This window comes from Pleurodeles waltl, chromosome 9 (assembly GCF_031143425.1).
Source record: "Pleurodeles waltl isolate 20211129_DDA chromosome 9, aPleWal1.hap1.20221129, whole genome shotgun sequence".
NCBI lineage: Eukaryota > Metazoa > Chordata > Amphibia > Caudata > Salamandridae > Pleurodeles > Pleurodeles waltl.
The window spans coordinates 1027756485-1027777612 of NC_090448.1; positions in this window are offsets into that span (position 1 = coordinate 1027756485).

The following is a 21128-nucleotide window of genomic DNA, read 5'->3' on the forward strand; positions in this document are numbered from 1 at the left end:
CATTTTGGTGCATGCCCAAGCAAATAAACAGCACCTTTATTCAATAATTTTGGAATTTACTTGTATGATTTCACAAAAACAAAGTCCTTAAATCCAAAGGTATATCCAGGAAACAAAGAGAGTGGTCCTTCCACCTCGAAATCCAAGTGAACAGTGACCAGGAGAGGGACAAAGCAGTAGAGAAGCCTGCTGGACAGTAGCAGGAGGTAAGAGTCTCTAGGGCACTTCCTTCCTGTTTGAAAAAAAGCTTCTTAATCTAAAAAACAGCTTGAAGGGTCAATTGGAGTTTGGAGTAGAAAATCCACTTGAAAAAATACTTTTTGACTAGATTTAGATGTATCTGGAGTAGAAAATCTACTTCAGGTGCATTGCGCTCATGAGCAGGACTGTTTTGGCCATCATTGCGGCCAGAAGCAGCATATGTGAATGCCAAGTCTCATACGCATGGCTGGAAACAGCACGATTGAAGGCAAAGTCTTGCACGTGCTCGTTAGCAGAGCAGGAGTATTGTGGTGCTCATGAGAGAGCACCGAAATCCGACCTTGCACACACAAGCAAAGTCTTCTCTACGGTGGATTGAGGAAATCAGGAACTCAGTGAAAAATCAGCATAGCTCGAGGGGAGAGATGAATAAGAGCATAGATACCTCATGTCTGGAAACCTGGGATACTGAGATAGATAGATCTACATGTTTAGAAGGGAAGGGCGACCCCTAAATGTACAGATGCTTATACTGTATTCCTTGTGTTTCAGAGGAAAAGGAAGAAGTTCCACTGGGAACAAACAAACACTGTGGCACAATCCTGCACATTCCGGACATGCAACAGGCACCTCAACGCTGATGGACACTTAATGGCAATGCAGCAAGTTTGCCTAAACTCAGTTCACCCTTGAACGGCATGGCCTCGGCTCCCTCATCACCATACATACCCCTGCCAAAGTCATTCCTGGAGAACATCTGTCAGGGTTGTACCAACACCCGCTATGGAAGAAGATTACTCTGTTGCATCAGGCTCGAGGAAAAAAAATGCTGATTATTTTGGCTGGCCTGGGATCAGTACACGACATTCTGGAAGAATTCAGATTGTTTTCTGCCACACAAATATCACCAGGAGGGTCCATATCTTCCTTTACCACGCAGACAAAAGCAAACGCCTGCTGGTTGCAAATAACCAGGTAGGAAATGCTTAATATGATGAAGAGGACTGAACTCAGCCTGAATTCAATCAAGGAATAACTGAGAGACATCTGCCTCATGGGGATGCAACACAGATATGTGTTGGACTTAATGACTGCATTGTAAGGTGGGGTTGTACAAAGATGGACACTGGGACTCTGACTCAATCAATCATTTACAAGGAGACATGAGTGAGGAGGAAGGTTCCCCTCAGCATGAGAGGTTCACAAATTGATTCTCCTGGCTTCCTCTGTGGCTGACCGGTCTGTGCACATCATTGTTATCCATGTTCATAGTATTATTGTTTTTGTGTGGTTTTCTGCAAGTGGGGCTTTCCTGCTGTAAAAACACAGTGCTCAAATTGAGTAGAATACAAGTAGCTAGGGAAGCAGGAATAGTAAAAAATGAAGCCCTAAGTAATGTGACTGTCATGAAGTATGGGGTAAATAGTGAGGTGAAAATTCAACTGCAGGGGAAAATGGCAATAATGGAAAAGTCAATGTTGATGCACGCATTGATACATTCTTATATAAAACTGAAGTTGCATCACTATTAGTGAGTACACCCCTCATGAACTATCCAAAAAATCCCACAAAACACCACTCAGATCAATTGTACTTTGAGTGCTCAGACCCCATTCTTTAACTGTGCTCCTGGCCGTAGTGTTAAATTAAACCAACTGTTCCTGTTTTGCCAAATGCCTCATCTTTTGTTATTTTTCTCAAGGGAAATTCACATTTGAGCAACATTATCAATAACCATCTAATAGGGTGAGATAAGCATTATATTGTGCTAATCATGAAACACTGGGGAAAACACAAATCACATGGAATGTGACAAACCCTGTTTAAATGCTGTGTTTGTTCAACTGTCACTAAATGTACTGAAGAAAATAATAGTAAGCAACTGAATTTCTTACCTAAGCCAGTAGATTATTTTTCTAAAGTCATCATGCATGCTCAGCCACATAATGACATATCTACTGATTGCTCCTATGTACTATAGTCTATATTCCTGATTTACATAGGTACCCACAGTTAGAATTTGGAGTTAAAATAAGAGGGTGCGAGTTTTGCAAATTGTTAGGTAATCTGTGTTTATAGGTTAACTTAGTGCCATCACATTCAGTCCATCCTGTGTTTTTCCTTAAGTATAATGTTCTAAAATAGTGTTTTCTCCATGATGGAAAATAATGGTAGTGCAAGTGAAAGTGCATCCAGGAATGGAAATGTGGCTAACAGTGAAATTAGTAATTAAGGTATTCATTTGGAAATTATCTGGAGCACTTATTTGTATAATTACATATAAATACTGGGGTCATATTAATATGTAAGTACCCTTCCTGCCCTGTACTTCATGACAGGAAAAGGGCAGCAATGCACCATATTTAATGCATATGAGACATTCCTGTCCTTTCCCCTGCACTGGCGCACAATGGGCTACCTAGCGTCAATGCAGGCAACCTTGCACAATGGTGCAAGAGTGCCTGTTTTGAATGCAGGATTGTTTTTTGCTCAGGAAGGGACACCTTCCTGCATAAAAACAATCCTGGGAAACATATTCCTCTTTCTATGTGTGCTGTGGAATGCAATCCATATAGAAAGAGGAAAAAAGAAGTAGAAATAGAGCTATTTCTTCTCATTATGCCTACCCTGGAGAGGTGTAAGATTTTGGTGCATTCCCAGCTTTACAAGTTTTTGTAAATCTAGTGAGGCATCAAACATCAAAATCCATGGTAGCTGTCTGGGAACACCCATGCAATGCCCATGGAATGCCTCCCTAGTGCAGAGAAAGGCAAGGCAAAAAACTTTGTTGTGTTGCCTTACTCCAGATTTTTGAAGCCACTCAGAGAAAGCAAAGTGGCTGTGCGTGGCTTCAAAAATCGGACATAAGTTCTGTGTCACTCTTGTTCTCCATTGCATGGTGGGAGAGTGACACAAACTGTGTCATAAATATTGCCCTTATTTGCTATAATTAACCAAAGTGTAGACACAACCTTCGAAGCACAGTATGAATAAAAGTTAGAGTGGACAGTTTTCTATATTACTTTTTAAACAATATAAATTTACAGTCAGGAATATGAAGGCATACACATCTTTCCAATGCTGTTGAGAAAGCATTAAATTATTGGAAACATTCATGTTCCCAAGAGTACCTTACAGCCCAAAAGATCCTTATGTGGCTCATTAGCTATAAATTCAAGAACAGCCACACAGAATTCCTGTGCATTTTGTTGATTTATAGAGAAGTGAACTGTTTCTATAGAAACATCAACAATATCTCTAATACAACTTGTCGATTGTCACACTTGCTTTTTAGATTGAAGTAGCGTAAACAAATTACTTAAAATCTTTCAATAAGGTTATGTGTGTGTTGTAGAAGTATTGTTTTTACTAAATGTAAATATTGAATAAAATTAACAATCACCTTACTATAGCAGTCAATACAATTTGTAATACTGAACTGAAAGTCTAAAATTTCAAGGTGGTGTTCTTTTTTCTTTTTCTTACATGGTTGTGTGTTTTATAAAGGCTCCTTCATTGTGAACCTTTCTTTTCTTTTGATATAGATTTTAGATTTAGACACAACTGGATATTCTCCGAGAGAAGGAGAATGTTATTTAACGATTATATTTAAATACACAGGAAGTATCAGCATTAATTTTTGCAGTTTTTGAATGACGTATTAAGCAGCCTGTCTATTCCATCAACATGAACTATTCAGCTGTTAACATGGTGCACAACAATATTTTGTAAGTATAAAATGTAGCTATTTCATATAGTGATACCTGTCCCAATAAACGACTTCTGTTAGGGTAGTAAGTTTCCAACAAATTAGTTTTTACAAAGTTTTTGCTCTCTGGCTCAAAATGAGCAAGCTATTCAATTTCTATCAAAGTTTTTAAGGTTCTGCTTTGAGAGGATGCTTATCCTAAAACAAGCAAAGTAATAGTGAGAACTATAGCATATAACTTTGAAGAACTTAAACTGTCCCACTCCTCTAACTGCTCTTCTCTCTGTGAGATAGTATTTGAAGGCTAAATCGATAAAGCCTTTTAGTTAAAGATTGCTTGGCAGATGTCTCTTTATCTCTTTATGAGGTGTCTGGGTGGGGGAGGTGGGCTGTGGGTTCCCCTAGGCCAGGGCAGAGCTGTGCATCAAATGGGTCTAGGTAAAGTATCCCACGGGTATGTGCTTTTCCCCTGCACTGTTAGTGTATGGGCTAGTGCATAGGGCTGCTCACTGTGTGTTGTGTCCACCAACGGTAGTGGTGTTGCAGGCATTGACCATGTGTCTCTTCTGTCTTTCCCCCCTTTTTTGTTTTGTCATCCTGTCCTTGTGTGCATTAGCATCATCTGGTGGAGGAGCATTGGCACCGGAGCAGGAAGGAGCTGCAACGCACATGGCCCAGGAGGGTGAATTTACGGAGTCTGAAGGCACCAGTGGGACGGAGGGCAAGGGGAGCACCACAACGGGGACAGGAGCAGACACCAGCGACAGCGACTCCTCCTCTGATGGGAGCTCCCTTGCAGTGGCGGGCATCTCCGTGCCCACCGCAACAACAGGTACAGCCCCAACCCCCTACCAGCACTGCCCTCCCAGCAGCCACTCATCGAGTTTCCCATGCCCGCTCACCCAGGAGGGTGGGCATCTCCTTCGCCCCAGGCTCCTCAGGCCCTGCCCCAGTCAGCCCTGCTGCCCTGAGTGAGGAGGCTATTGACCTCCTGAGATCCCTCACTGTTGGGCAATCAACCATTTTGAATGCCATCCAGGGTGTCGAGAGGCATTTGCAGCAAACAAATGCATACCTGTAGGGCATTCATTCTGGTGTGGTGGCCCAACAGATAGTAGTTCAGGCTCTGGCCTCAGCACTGATGGCAGCCATTGTCCCTGTGTCTAGCCTCCCCCCTCCAACTTCCACTACCCAGACCCAATCCCCTGTACCTCAGCCTATCCCAAGCACACCATCAGACCAGCATGCGCACTCATCAACACACAAAAGTGGACATGGCAAACATAAGCACCACACATCCCACAGTCACTCACACAAGCACCATCCCCATGCAGACACACCAACGTCCACTGCCTCCACTGTGTCACCCTCCTCCACGTCCTCCTCCTCCCTCCCTGTCTCGTCTCCAGTCACTACTGCATGCACTACATCCTCAGCCACTGCCTCCATCACCAGCACGCCCATCACCACACACCGCTCATGTACACTCACCATCCCCACTACCATGCACACATCCCCTGTGTCCTCTCCCAGTGTGTCTGTGAGCCCTCCTCCCAAACTACACAAACGCAGGCACACACCCACCCAGCAGCCATCCACCTCACAACAGCCTCCGGCCCATGCACCTCCACCCAAATTCAGCAGACGTACACCTCCTACAACCACTGCCTCTTCCTCCACTCCCAAACCCCCTCCATCTTCCCGTCCCAGTGTGTCTAAAAAACTTTTCCTGGCTAACATTGACCTCTTCCCTACACCTCCCCCCGTCCTTCTCCTAGGGCCAGGATGTCCAGGTCCCAGCTCAGCACCTCAGCCACCAAATCTTCCAGCACTGTGATTTCAGCAAGTCCTGTAACATCGTGGGTGGCACCCATCAGGGCTGCCAGTGTGCCACCTAGTGAGGCCAAGGATCAGCCCATTCCGCCGCCTGCCAAGGTGAAGAAGGTGCCCACATGCCGTAGGGAAAAGCCACACCAACCACCCAGCAAGGCCTCCTCCAAGCCAAAAGGGGACAGTGCCAAGGGCCCAGCAGCGACATCCAAGGTGGGGAAGGGACAAAAGGCTAAGGGGAAGTCAGCACAGGGCACGGAGCCTCCGGCTGAGGGACTAGAGTCACCTCTTCTGGCAAACAGAACAGCAACCTGTACGGCGGTGGACACCGCCACCTGCACGTCTGCTGCCTCAGCAACAGTCCCCAGTGGGCAGCCGTCTGAGGTTGCAGGAGACGTCCTGCTGTCTCCCTCCACAGGTGCTGACACATGCACCACCGGCAGCATCTCCGCCACAGACACCGGCGCAACAACCGCCACCAGCCCCACGACGTGCTCAGACAGTGCCACCACAGCCGACATGGCAAACATTCCCAGTAGACAGCCGTCTGAGGCTGCAGGAGTCGTCCTGGACCCTGCACAGAGTCCATGAGGCACCACACCCAGCACTGTTAGTACCAGCAGATGGGAAGCAAAGTCGCAGCAGGGTGGAGTGTGTCTCTGACTCCATGGAGTATCATGCTACCTGTTCCCAGGCAATCTCGTGGCACACACGCCCAGGTGAGGGAATGGGACCTGCCACACTGCATGTGCAGCACTCTGGGCACCAAGCCCCCTCCAGAACCAGTGGAGAAAGGCATCCACTACCCCAGTCCTTGGCAGGATGAAGCACTCTGAGCACCAAGCCCCCTCCAGAACCAGTGGAGAAAGACATCCACTACCCCAGTTCTTGGCAGGATGAAGCACTCTGGGCACCAAGCCCCCTCCAGAACCAGTGGAGAAAGGCGTCCACTACCCCAGTCCTTGGCAGGATGAAGCACTCTGGGCACCAGGCCCCCTCCAGAACCAGTGGAGAAAGGCGTCCACTAACACAGTCCTTGGCAGGATGAAGCACTCTGGGCACAAAGCCCCCTCCAGGACCAGTGGAGAAAGGCATCCACTACCCCAGTCCTTGGCTGAATGAAGCACTCTGGGCACAAAGCCCCCTCCAGAATCAGTGGAGAAAGGCATCCACTAGCTCTGTCCTTGGCAGGATGAAGCACTCTGGGCACCAAGCCCCCTCCAGAACCAGTGGAGAAAGGCATCCACTACCCCAGTCCATGGCAGGATGAAGCACTCTGGGCACAAACCCCCCTCCAGAACCAGTGGAGAAAGGCATCCACTACCCCAGTCTCTGGCAGGATGAAGTACTCTGGGCACAAAGCCCCCTCCAGAACCAGTGGAACATGTCACCAACTTCAGAGACTGTGGCTTTGCACTCCCAAGGACCAATCAGTGGGCAAACAACCCACTTGAGAGACTTGAGAGACTGTGGCTTTGCACTCCCCAGGACCAATCAGTGGGCATGGAGCACCCTCTTTGAGCAGTGGTGTCGTCCCTTCATCTGGCTGAGGTGCCCCCATCCCCCTCTCTCTGAGGTGCCTGTTTTTTTCGACCTGATGCCCCAGGAGTGTTCTCTCCATTTCGAGTCAGGTATCATGTGTGGGCTCTGCCCATGCATTTTGGGACCACTGGTCCACGGACAATGATTGGAACGCTATCCGGACTTGTGTAGTTGCTGTACATATTTGTATATACTGATGATTTAAAGTTATCTGGGCCTATCTGATTTTTTGATGATTACACCTGTTACAATCATTTCATTTTGTCCTTGCGTTCTTCCAGGGGTTGAGTGGGTGTAAATGTAATGTTGCTGCATGTATTTGTGTGTATGTTGTTCTGGGTGAGGGTGGGGGTGTTGCTTATTGCATGTGTGCGTGTCACTCTCTCTTTCCTCCCCCCTCCCCTGTGTGCTAGGTGCAGTACTTAGTGGTCGTCGTCGGCGTCTTTGCTGCTCCTGGTAGAAGAGGAGGTAAACCAACATGGGCAGGACCTGTAACTCGGGCTCCATGGCGACCTGATTCCTCCTTGGGTGTCGAGAGGTGAATGGTTTCCTTTCCAAGTACTGTTTCTGCTGTGCTTTTGATTGCGTTGGTACTGCCCCGCAAAAGGTGGCAGATAGGCCTGTTGTAATACAGTGGGCAGTACATTTTGTTCCGCCTGTCTGTTGGTGGTTACCGCTGCGGTATTTGTTTCTACCGCCGTGGCGGCCGGAGTGTTAAAGTGGCTGTCTGTGTTGGCGGTTTCCGCCATGGTCGTGATTCCATTTTTTCAACCACCGGCCTGTTGACGGTATTACCGCCGCTTTAACACTGACCACCAGGATTGTAATGAGGGCCGTAGTCTACAAAATGGAAGTCGAGTGGCACAAAGGTAATGGGTGTACTCAGCAAAGTCCCTCCATTGGACGGCTAGCTATTGGACGACCCCAAATTGAAGTTGTTGCTTTTATAGAGAAAGCACTGAGCATGAATATCCAAATTCTGCACTTGCCAAAATCCTCTCATTAGTCAGGTACTTTTAACATCTTTGCACCATGATGGTTTTAACTTTGGCCAGGGGGGCAGTATTTTAGGGCCTGGACTCAAGGCAGCAGAGGCTATAAGCAGTGTTCAGACCACGATACATTGCTACTGACCCACAGATAACTTCAGGAAACAAATTCCTCTTGAAACTTATTGTGTCCCTGTAGCCACACAAGCGGTCAGTGAACTGACCCTTGCAGTCCTCTATTCAGTCTTGGGTACAAGTTTTAGCAGAGCCAGCCCTCAGTCCTCCACACAGGTCACAGACAGAAGGTCCAGTCTACTTTTGTAATCCACAGGTCCAGATGTGTTCTGAAGAGCTAGTGATGAGGTGTCACTGTTGTAGAATGTATTAGTTAGTGGCTTCTGAACACTCACAATCCCATGAGCACAATGTTCCTAATTGCACCCCCCTCTTCTGCAGCACATCCCTTTTTCCCAAATACAAACCATTAAACATTGTACTATTCTAATTTAAATCCAATCAGACAGGACATTTCAGCCATTGGAGGTGGCTGATGTTCCTTCCAGGGATGTGCCTGTTTAGATGCACAGTCACCTCCTCCTTAACCACATGAAACTGGTTCTGGAACATTGTCCCTCCCTCCACACTGTATCTGGTGATCAAAGGGCTTTTCTTCCCATTCAAGATAACAAAGCTACAGAACCCTCCCCAACTGCCATGCCTGATCTGAGAGGGGTCACATACTACACACCCAGAGCTTCGGTTAAAAGGCCTAAGCCATTGTTTCTGCTCTGAGAGTAGTTTACATACTCCATTAGGTGAAAACCTGCCTGCTGGTAGGCTAATATGAACTAACTACAGGAGATTCAAGCAAGCAGTCTAATTTTTTTAAGGTACTTTTCCAGCATATTTATCAAAAATCCACCCTCACAATTTATACTGCAGTTTATCCAAAACCAAATTTAGCAAAATGGTATTTTATTTGATCTTTAGTCATTCGTTTTTTTCTCATAGAAACAGTTACAGCTCTTTACAGTGAAAATACATTTTGGAAATGAAACACTGTAGTAACATGCGAACTTAAATTTCATACAAGTTACATTTTTAAATACTAGGTACCCTACATTGTGGTGTGCAAAGCAAATTTAAGGATGACCTTTTTAATATTTCAAACTAGGATTCCTTCCAGTCCAAAGAGCACTGTTGACAGTTTTTACTGTAGGTTCAAAAATTGTAACAATCAGGCTACACATGTAGGCTTAAACCCATGTTTTCCTTGTCAGCCTAGGTGACAATTAACTTCCCATGCCATTGGTGTATGTTCCTGTACCATATACTATGGGCCTTATGAATAGTGAAACATGCCAATTAGTGATTAGTCATGTTGACCTTGTTTTTAGGGTAGGAACCTATTGGTAACTGGACAGCTGTGACTTAGGGCCAGATGTAGTAAACTCCAATTTTGCGACTTGCAAATTGCGAGTCTGACCGACTCGCAATTTGCAACTCGCAAAATTGGATGCAGAAAGGTGTCTCAGACACCTTCTGCGACTCGCTATGGGGTCGCAAAGACCCACCTCATCAATATTCATGAGGTGGATCGCAGTTTGCTCACAGGGATGGTGGCCTGCTGTAGTCAGCAGACCTCCATGTCTGTGACTGCTTTGTCAATAAAGCAGTTTTTTTTTTCATTTTGCAGCCCGTTTTCCTTAAAGGAAAACGAGCTGCAAAATGAAAACTAAACCGAAACCATTTGGTTTCGTTTTTTTCGGCATTTACAAAGGGGGAGGGGTCCCATGGGGACCTCTTCCCTTTTGCGAATGAGTTACCACCAGTGTGACACTGGTGGTAACTGCGAGAACCCCTTCCTATTTGCGAGTCGCATTCCCAAATTGCGAGTCGGTACCGACTCGCAATTTGGGGATGAGCATCGCGTTCAGCCTTTTGCATGCCGCAAACTGCGTTTTTCGCAGTTTGCGACATGCAAAAGGCTTCGTACATCTGGCCCTTAGTGTGGAGAGCTTAAAAATCCAGCACTATCAGTCAGCAAAAAATGAGGTTATTATATTAAAGGAGGAATGTTCTCACACATATGCATGTTTGATCTCTCCTACAGCCTTTCAATTTGCAAACCAAAGATGGGAAATTCCCTCAGCCACTAGCGTAAGAATGGGGAAATAATTTGCATTACATCCTATCAACTTTTAGGTTGTATTGCATATTGTATGTTTGCAGAAAGTCACAAAATAACCTGTCTAATGAATAACAAGAAGCCAGGTTGCAGTTTTTGACTCCCTGTTCTTGGCTGTCATTGTTGGTATGAAGGCCTACAAGAGACAGTAGACTTCCATCTCAGCATGCAAATTCCTAAATTGGAAGTATAGTTTTTGACAGCAGCCCATGTCCATTAAAGGGACCAATGATCCCTTTTTAAGACGATAAGGGAAGAGCATGCAGAGGCCTTCGGTACCACTGGCCGTTCCCCGATGTCCACTGTCACAATCCCCAAAGGGGAAGATGTCTACTGCAACAGCTTCACATTTATGAACCAGACACCACCTCCTTTGATGCATTGATACATTATCAATGTCTGGCAACTGCAATTACTGCAGCCAATACTAACACAGGTCTCATGCTGCTGGCAGCATGAGAGTAGCATCAGGATTGACCTGGGCACTCTCGATTTGCGCTCCCAGTCAGACTGGAAGCCTGTGCCTGCTCTCTCTAACACAGTGCTGGGTTGGAGACAGCTCAGTGCGCATGTGTGTTTGGCTCTCCTGAGACTGACAGCCAAAAACATATGCGCACTGAGGGGAGTGCACATACCACTCCCCCTGGTGCCTGCCATCCTCATGGCCATGTGCCCGAAAAATAAAATGATAATAAATATAGTTTATTATCATTTTATTTTACAAGTTTGCAGCTACTGCTGCTGGTGGGGGGGTGACGCTCCTCCACAATAGCGGCAGCCAGCGCTACTTATAACCCTCACTGTCTTATGTAACTTATCCTCCATTTTGATTTACACATTTATAGGATTTATTGTCAATGTATAATGTGAACATGTTATATGAAGCGCTCTGACACATGAATTAGAATGAATAGCACTATAAAAGAAGTAATACAAAATAGTGAGTACATTGTTATTACTGTGAATACTGAAACAAACTAAAACATCTAACAGTCAAACAATATTGATTCATTATTGGAGTTATTTGCCATAATGCACATCTATACATCCCTCAAATTCACACAATTTAGAGAAACAGAAGTCCAAATCTATGCTCTACTTCCACACTCACATTTTCATGTAAAGTGTCTATTGATGTATTTCTTTACACATTAAAAGAGGAACACATTTTCTCACATTTCCACCCAGCCATTAAGACATGAAGTACCAACCAACTGATACAATAATTAAGCTATGCAGAAACAGAAATATATAGTTTTGACACCTGTGCTTAATTGACTCAGAAAACATGCTGGGATTTACATAATAAAGTACATTGTATCGAAAGCTGCAATGATACAAACATTTGAAGGCAAGAGCCAAGGTGCATACATATACATGTTTATTGTTTGATGCCAGAAGATAGATATCTAAGTTCAAATGAGAGATAGTAGAGAATTCCACTGTTGTATAGCTATTTTAGCCATGTTTTAGATATGTTGCTTTATGCTAACTAGGCCTGCCGTTGTGCACTTTAACCCTGTTACATTTTATTCAGCATTGCTTTATTTTTCTAGCAATGCCAACATTTGCTGTTCTGTTTTATTTTCTTTATCTCATTGTACTTTTGCCTAGGAAAGCATTACGTTCTTAGTAGGACATTTATTTCACTCTGTGCTTATTCCAAGACTACAGTCAGATAGGGATGCCGAGAAACGTGGTATGCTGTGTCTCCAACATTCACAGAAAACATACACTCATACGTGGGGACCATTTCTTAGAATGTCAACAGTTTTATTATAAAAACACCCCTTTGTCCCAGACACATTAGAGGGTGATTCCAGCCAGATGACCATGACTGTATGCTGATTGCTGATTGCTTTGCTGCGGCTACTTGCCTAGATGACCGGACCCCTGATCCAGATGGGGACAGTGTCCCTCTAGACTACAGGCTTCTTTCTCCAGGTATGAGGGATGGTGTACCCCCAGGAGGAAAACCCAAAGGGCAGATTAGGCTTATTACGCGGTGCTCAGACATAGCATAGGAAGAAGAAATATATATTTATATCATTCTTAGTGACAGTATTGTAGGACTATTCTTGTGTTTTATTCTGTTAGTCACCTGCTTGCTTTTATTGTGTTTAATCATCCTAGTTATTGTAATACATGCCTTTTTCATCTAAGATACAGGTACTTAAATAAATCCTTATTGAACTATATTCTGCCTCGTTGCCTTTGCCTGCATGAGACTTTTTGGTAACTGAGTGAAAGGGATGGGATCTGATCGACCACAATTCCCCTGAGGAGTCTTCTTGTCATGCGCCTAGTTGCCACAATCATCTCGGCCACAGATGAGGCGCTGCTATTTAGCCGGAGAACCCGGATTAGGCCGACAGGTGTCATGTGGTGTGGAATTCTACTTAGTAGCCACAATCCATGTGATCCTGTCTCCCAAATCCAGTAGCCTCAAGCATAATGAGAACCTATGCAACACCACTACTATAACCCCAGACAGTATGAAGCTTTGATCTGGGAAATGAAGATCTTTCCAGAATTAGATGTGAGGATCTGATAGGGTATGTCCCCTCACATAAAGGCTGACACTAGGTATACAAATTGGATCCTCTGCACAACTCTTCAGAACATTACTGGACCTGTGGACTTGTGGACAATACAGAAGAAGGACTGTCTTGTTGTCAGAGGTCCTGCTTCTTCAGGGCTGCCTAGAAGCCTTAGAAGCAAAACTGGATTTGCTTAACTTCATACAGGCCAATCTGAGTAACTCCAAGAGTCAGTTGGCTAACATTCTGTTAAAACTACAGAGAGATAACAAGGTACAGAATCCACTGTGCAACTTCCCACCTGACCTGCTACACTAGACAAGCCTGAATATGCAGTTGGGCTTCCCCGAGCTCTGCTGGCCTCTACTGGAATAAGTTCCTGATCCCGAAGAGGTACACCCCCCAGGTCCTGGATTGTAGGCTGACATAAGTCTGAGCTCCTCCAACGCAAAGTAGAAAGGGTGTAATTCTAAAGTTTGGGTTCCATGACTGCAAACAGGCCCCTTCGTGCTGAGACTACTTATAAGGACTGTCAATGTGAATCTCAGGTGAGACCTCCTCTTCATGTTAAAGCCAGTAACGACCAGCAACACCACATCTGCACTCCTCGCCACAGAAATGACCATAAATGCATAGCTTCAGCAACGACCATCCAAAGCACACATCTGTCTCTCCGTACTAGAGCAACAACAGCCCGTGACTCCCACCTTCTCTTTGCACTACAGCGACGAACATCCATAACGTTTTCCCTGACCCTAACAAACTCCACCACCAGACTCTGAAAGTAACTCTTCAGTGGTATTAACTTAGTCTCTGTATCCGACTCGTGCTCCATTGAGGTTGGCCTGACCTTATGACTTTCCCCAAATCCAGAGCGACTAGGTGACCATGAGTGGAGCTTTGTGCTCTTAGGCACTATTTCACTTAAAAACTTTACGATTAAATGTCTCCAACTCTACTGATTTTTGTATTTTCTAAATTGGTTTGGGATTTTTCTTGTGCTGTGTTTTCACTTTATTACTGTTTGTGAGCTGCATAAATACTTTACACCTTGACTGCTTTGTGCCAAGGTACCGGATGGTTAAGCACAAGTTAACGTATAGACTTTTGTCATTCCTCCTGACAAAAATGATGGTTGGTGCCTGAGTGGGGTTTCCACCCCCTCAACCAATAACCCAATTTCTTACACTAGGTAATGTTGAGCCTACAAAAATAAACCATTACATTTTCCAGGTAATGCATAGCACAAAAGAGAAATGTTTACATCAGGGTAGATAGAAAAGTTAAAAAAGTAAGAAACAAAGTATTAATATGAAGAAAAGTCAATACAACAGAGAAAATTATACCCCTTCCAAATGTCTGAGGTCACCAGGTACTGCACAAGGCCATTTACTCAACAAGAGGGGAAGTGGTGGAAACAAACACACTAAGCTATGTTATTTAGTAGTAGAATATCAATCATGAGTACCAGGTGGGTGAATGAATTAGTTAAGGACATTTTGAAAGGGAACCCATTTTAAGGATAGAACCCTGTAGACGGGTCTCCACGACCGCATCTTGCAGCTCCTCGGGCTGGCGCCTTTCGCGCGCCTCCCTCGAAGAACTCCCGCGTTCCCATGTTACCATGGGAACCCCTCCAGACGCTCCGACCCCGGATTTCTGGATTTCCAGATTTCCCCACCAAAAGAGAGGACGGACTCGAGAGAAGAGGAGGAGTTTCCTACCGAAAGGGAAAAGACGGAAGCAAGAGAGATGCCGCGCACCGAGGAGGAACTGGACGGACCTGAGAGGATTACAGAGACCCGCGGAGCAGATCCGAGACGAAGCCAAGACTCGAAGGCCTGCACTTCCCGCCACGACCCTGGAGGGTCGTGGCTCACCAAGGTACGGTCCTTATTAGGACAGCAACAACCTAGAGTAACTTTAAAAGCACAAGGGAAGGGGAACGGGGAAACGAGGGGAGGGACTGAGGTGGGGCAGGAAAAAGGGTGCACTGGGGACAGCACTCGAGAGTAAATTCTTGGACAGAGCACTGAGAGAGAGAGCCTGCCACAAGTACCCCGAGACCCGCACCCTCACTTCTAGACACTATCTTTCTATCCCTCCACCTCTAACTCCAGAGTACCCTCTCTCCCTGCATGCCAAAACACTAAAACCACACAAAGAGCCCCACAACCAACTTACCTTTGTTGTACCCCTGTGTTATTTTTTCCGGTACCAACGGGGAGACTATGGGGGTCATTCTGACACCGGCGGTCAAGGACCGCCGGGGCCGGGGTCGGCGGTAGCACCGCCAACAGGCTGGCGGTGCTCCGCTGGGCATTCGCCGCGGCCAGAAACGGAAAGTCGGCGGTGTACCACCGACTTTCCGCTGCCCATGGGAATCCGCCATGGCGGCGCAGCTTGCTGTGCCGCCATGGGGATTCCGACCCCCTCACCGCGGTTCCGCCCGCCAGGAACAGGATGGCAGTGAGGGGTGTCGTGGGGCCCCTGGGGGCCCCTGCAGTGCCCATTCCAATGGCATGGGCACTGCAGGGGCCCCCGTAAGAGGGCCCCACTTTGAATTTCAGTGTCTGCTCAGCAGACACTGAAATTCGCGACGGGTGCTACTGCACCCGTCGCACATCCTCCACTCCGCCGGCTCCATTCGGAGCCGGCATCCTCATGGAGGGCTGTTTCCCACTGGGCTGGCGGGCGGCCTTTTGGCGGTCACCCGCCAGCCCAGTGGGAAACCCAGAATAACCGCTGCGGTCTTTTGACCACGCAGCGGTATTCTGGTGGTTCCCTCCAGCCGGGGTCAGAATGACCCCCTATATGAGCTGACGCCCTCCAGACCTAGAGGAAGATAAAGAACAGAGACGGTTAAAAGACAAGGAAGAGCCAACAAGGCTTGTTGTCACCACAGTACCTTTACATTACCTTAAACCTTCTTAAAGTAGTAATAAAAAAAGATTTACTCACCATACCTACGGCTCAGAGTCCTCAGTACCACCGATAGCCTACCACAAACCCTCACCCACTTGTGGTATGCTTCATCATAGGGCCTCCTCATCAGTCACTGGTGTGGGCTACAGTCCTATTTAACAGGGAACCACTTATAGATGTAAAACAAAAGAGGACCTATAATGAGTCGGTGTGGCGAGGGTAACCTTTCTAAATGGTGGAGGAGCAGTTGTCTCTGGTACCACCACAGTATAGAAACACTATACTGTATAAAATGCTTTATGGTGAACAAAAACGTTTATTTGCATTCTTGTATGATGTATTATAAAGGGGGATAATTACATTCTTTCAAACAGTAACATGTTTCAGCCAATTGCTTACTCTATTCTGAGTAGCTGGGACTTTAACTTCAGGACCAAAGCTGTATTTTCTGTATGAAAAGCATGATTAGGTTGTGTAGTGTTGAAAGAAAAAGGGAAAAAAACTTATACTTGACCATAACCAGATAAAGGTGTCACTAATTCAACCTAGGTAGAAATCCATCTGCAGTTAGATAATTCATGATCCTGATTTAATGAATCAGGATATGCAGGTATTTACACTGACATAAAACGTAGGACCATGGAAATTCAGGAAATATGGTACATTTTGAACAATATTTTATTTGGGATTTCAGGTGGGAATGGTGTGTTTCAAAGAAGTGGCCGTAACATAAATCATAGGATCAGAAGGTTCACCATACAAAAAATATATATCAATTTTAAAGACCCTGTCTCCACTGCCGGTGACCCACCCATCAAAATGAATTAGAAGCTCTACGTTTTGTTTTAGGTTATATTGAATTCTTTATCAAATGTATGCTCATTTTTAAGCAGAGTATATCTAAGGAGGATGTTGTAAAATGATGTGGAGTCGTGCACTCCCCTATGCTTGTATCACTGCCATCCATGGTACAGGCCAAGGGCTGGAGATAGCAATATAAGTGAGAAGGAAAAGGTCATATTCAACAGTGCACCATAAACAAAGGATTCACTTTCCAAAGCGCTAATTCACCTCTGGCATGATACTATGCGAACCATGCAACACATGTCTCATTGCTACCGGAACTGGCAGCACTATGCCAATTACAGAAGTTCTCACTGTGGAAGTATCACAGGATTACCATAAAAGTATGTTTTGTTATTGTGGGACTCATAAGGTGGTATTTACTAAAGTTTGCAGGATTGTGTGCAATTTTATTGTGCTCCCATGGTTTTCCCATGGTCTGTTTTTGATAACGGTATGTCAACCAAGGCAATGCTTTGCACTGCTTTTTAATATGTATGCACCAGTTGAAACCTTTATAAATAACTCTCACAGTATTTAATAAAAATAGGGTATTTGCTTGAGCTCAGCATGCTTTGCTTCTGTGGGTCATCACCTTAAACAACTATTGGCTTTTTATGGTGGAGGCACCACTAATTGAATAAGGGATTAATATTTGAATGCAATTTGGATGTACTCTTATGTACCTGTACACTAGTTTGAATATGCTCACATAACGCTGAGTGCCAGTGTCAGTCACACTCACATGACTCAGTGCAAAATATATAACTAGTAAGCTATAGAAAAGCAAGTAAAGAAACAAACTAAGGGCCTGATTTAGAGTTTGGGGGAGGGAGTTACTCTGCCACAAACGTGACGGATATCCCACCAGCTGCATTACAATTCCATTGTATCTTATGGGAATCATAAAATGGCAGATGCGATATCTGTTGCCTTTGTGATGGCATAACCCCTTCACCAAACTCTAAATCAGGCCTAGGATATAGAATCTTTCCATAAAACATCAAGCAGGACATCACTGCTACCAAAAGTAGAACACTTTGAACTATATTCCTTATACAAAAATCATAGTGAAACAAAGGAGTGGTTCTGTGTGCTCCCTTCATTCTCACAGTTCCCAATTACCTAACTCCATTCTCCCAAGAATGTCAGATAGACAGAATTTAGCTTAAAATGCCCACAATGCCATGACAGGAATACAATGGCAAGACCGTTATGATACCATTGAAAGTCAAAAGTATTTCCCAACTTGTCATTATTTTTTGTACATGAGTACCATTATGCCAGACCCAAGAATATATCCACGATAGAGAAAAATTATGCCTGGAATGTTCCCACTATGTATGGTATTGGCAACATTTGGTCAGAGCTATCATTTTGATTAAGATAGATACACATGTGTCAAGTGCTCCCATAATATGTCAAGCACAGAACAGTTACGATAGGTCCGTAATGCCTCTGATATGTGGAGGATGGTCAACATTATGCCATCAGACTTAATATCCCTACAAGCAAATCTACATCCTCCAATTAAAGTTGCACACACATAACTTCAAAAACATTGGTTCAGGCTTAGACAGACACTGAAAGATGTCAGGCTTTCTAAACTAAGACAGTAGTTGGTTAAAGGAGAATCTATGAAGAATGACAGTCTTTGTTTGTTCCAGCCTAGCCTATACACCTCTACCTATTCAGAAGCTGAAATACGTTTGATCCTGCACTCTGCTGATGAAAGCTTCTGATTGGATATGGGGCAGAAGATAAGCAAGCACAAACTCAAATAATGTAAATTAAACACTGTGCTTCTTTGGATAGTACATCATATATGTTTTGTGTTGTGGACATGAGTGGGGATTTCTAATGGTAGTTTTCATCACAAATGCACAGTGGAGCCAAGTTAGTCCGTCTCAAAGGCCAACTTCTACTTGTGTGGTGACCTGCCTTTGCATATGGACACGCCCTTAGTAATGAGAAGTCTTTGCAGTCTAATAACACATGTGTTCTATGCCAATCTCCCCAATATGTTGTGTTTAAAAATGACACACTATAAATGATGTTTTCTTGCATAAATAATGTGCTTTATTGGTGTTTCCATAGTTACCTTTGCATTAACCAACATAGTGATACCTTAAAAAAGCGTAAGTGTATATCAACCAGCAGAGTGCATGCAAACCAGCGAAGGTCAGAAACAATCAATGTGTTTCATATTTAAACCAATGTTGTTGCTTGATTGATATAAACCAAAATGTGTCACATACATGTTTATCATCTCATGTTATCAATATACAGAGCTTTCTTTCATGCCACTTACTGCATGTCTATCTCACAATATTCCTGTACATCCATACAATCATCAAGATGCTACATAAGCGATTGTCATGGATCAGAAGCTGAAAAATCAGCCAAATCTCTGAAGTAAAGTTTCATGTCTATGTCAACCCATTGACACCCAAATAGAGAATTTCTATTCACTGTAGAGGTTGAGGTGTTGTATTTCAAACTGCCGGAATTTTCTCAGGCAACATCTAACAGGACAATTACTCCTGTGGCTTATTTTTATAAGGAATTAGCTACCTCTGAGAGTCATCGTTTCCTTACCAATATATTGTTACTTAGGAAGTCCTTTAGGAAATTGCCATAGTCTCTAATGGACATCAATTATCTGATCACCATTTACACAATTATAGAAATTTGGAGATGTTGAAGTCTGCTAAGTCAGTCTCTGTTTGACAGTAGGGGTGGATGGTCAATTCTGCTCTGCTGGCGGAGTTCACAGAGTTTTGGCACTATGTGCTCCAAGTGGAGCGCAGACTTTAGCAAACTCCGACAGCAGGCAGCAGAGTGGAGTTCACTGGTGCGCCGCTGACCCACCCTTAAAAGTTACATGGCCAAAAGTGGAGATCCACTGTGAATCATCGCTTCTCTCAAGAGAAATGTTTTTAGCGAGAAGTATCCAGGAATAACCCAGGCTGGTGGGCTAGCAATAAAGACTAGATCCCTAGCTCAGTGGACCCAAGTAATTGTTCACTTACACCTGGTGTCCTGTATGGAAAAACCATAGGGGGATGACTTTACAGATCTGCTGCACTTCCTACTGCAAGCCCTTTATATCCTGCCCCCCCCACCCAAATTGAGTGCATTCTGCACAGAACACCCCTCCCCTTGTCTCTGTCACTGGAAGACACCAATTGTGGGCACAGTGAGCCTGGGCTGCCTGGTAAAGTGCACATAGAGCTCGGTCTGGCCGTCATTCAATGGGCTCAGCGACACCTTTTACTGCAGCAGGGGTGCAGACTGCAGGTAAGAGCCTGGGACCCGCACGCTGGTACATCTGCTGCACGGAGGAGCAGTGCGAGAAGGGCTGAGGTATGCAGGAGACGTTTGTCCATTAAAAAGTACAGGGCAGACAAGCAGCTGAGCTCCCCCCATGCTGAAATGAGAAAATGGACAGAGCCTAACCTTTTGCAAGGGTTTTTGTGTACATTCTGTGTGCACAGTGCATGCTGTGTTGCCCGTTAAGTGTGTAAGCAGAGTCCAGTGCAGGTTGCTTCACTGTGATGCCGTTTGTGTCTTTTGTGCCTTTGAGCAGCTTGCAGTCGCTCTGTGTGCACTTCTGGAATGCTCCAATGTGCAGTTTGGTTTTGTAGCTGGGATGTCTCGGTGCAGACACTGCAGTGGTGCATTCCTACTGTTTGCACTTCTTGTGATGTCCATGTGTTGCTCGATGTCTACTGGACCAGGCGGCATTCCACAGCACGCAGATCTCAGCAGAATTTCACAGATATTTTAGATAACTCCGCAGAATTCTGTGGAGTGGAACTCCATGAGCTCTGCCCACCATTATTTGACAGTAGCATTTGACAGTTACTTTTTCAGAATTAGGTTATGTAATTATGTATTGTCAGCAAGGGGAAAGTAGCCTTATTGAAAAGAATGCACAATATTGATGTAGTTGATGAAGCTGGTCCTGAACCACCACTTATCCTAAGGATGGACCATTCTGCATCCATGGCTTCTTCTCATGCCTTTAACACATAAACCTAACAGGAACAGTTGTTGATTTCTTTGAGGATCAATGGTTAGTTACAAGTCCCAGTAGGTGATAAAAGGCTGGCCTGATATTTTACAATACAATCTTTTCATATCTATAATGCAACTAAAACAAGTATTGTAAATGGAACATGGTCCCAGGTTAGTAGAATATGTTAGTGAATCAAATAACATACAAAGGATTTAGATACAGCCCTGGTGGACTTTAGTAACCAAGGATATCCATCCGCTTCTTTTAATATGTGCTGTGGCTTCCCTGGTCTGTGATAGATTTTGCAAACAGAGGCTCTGTAACCCTTCCCACAGGGAAA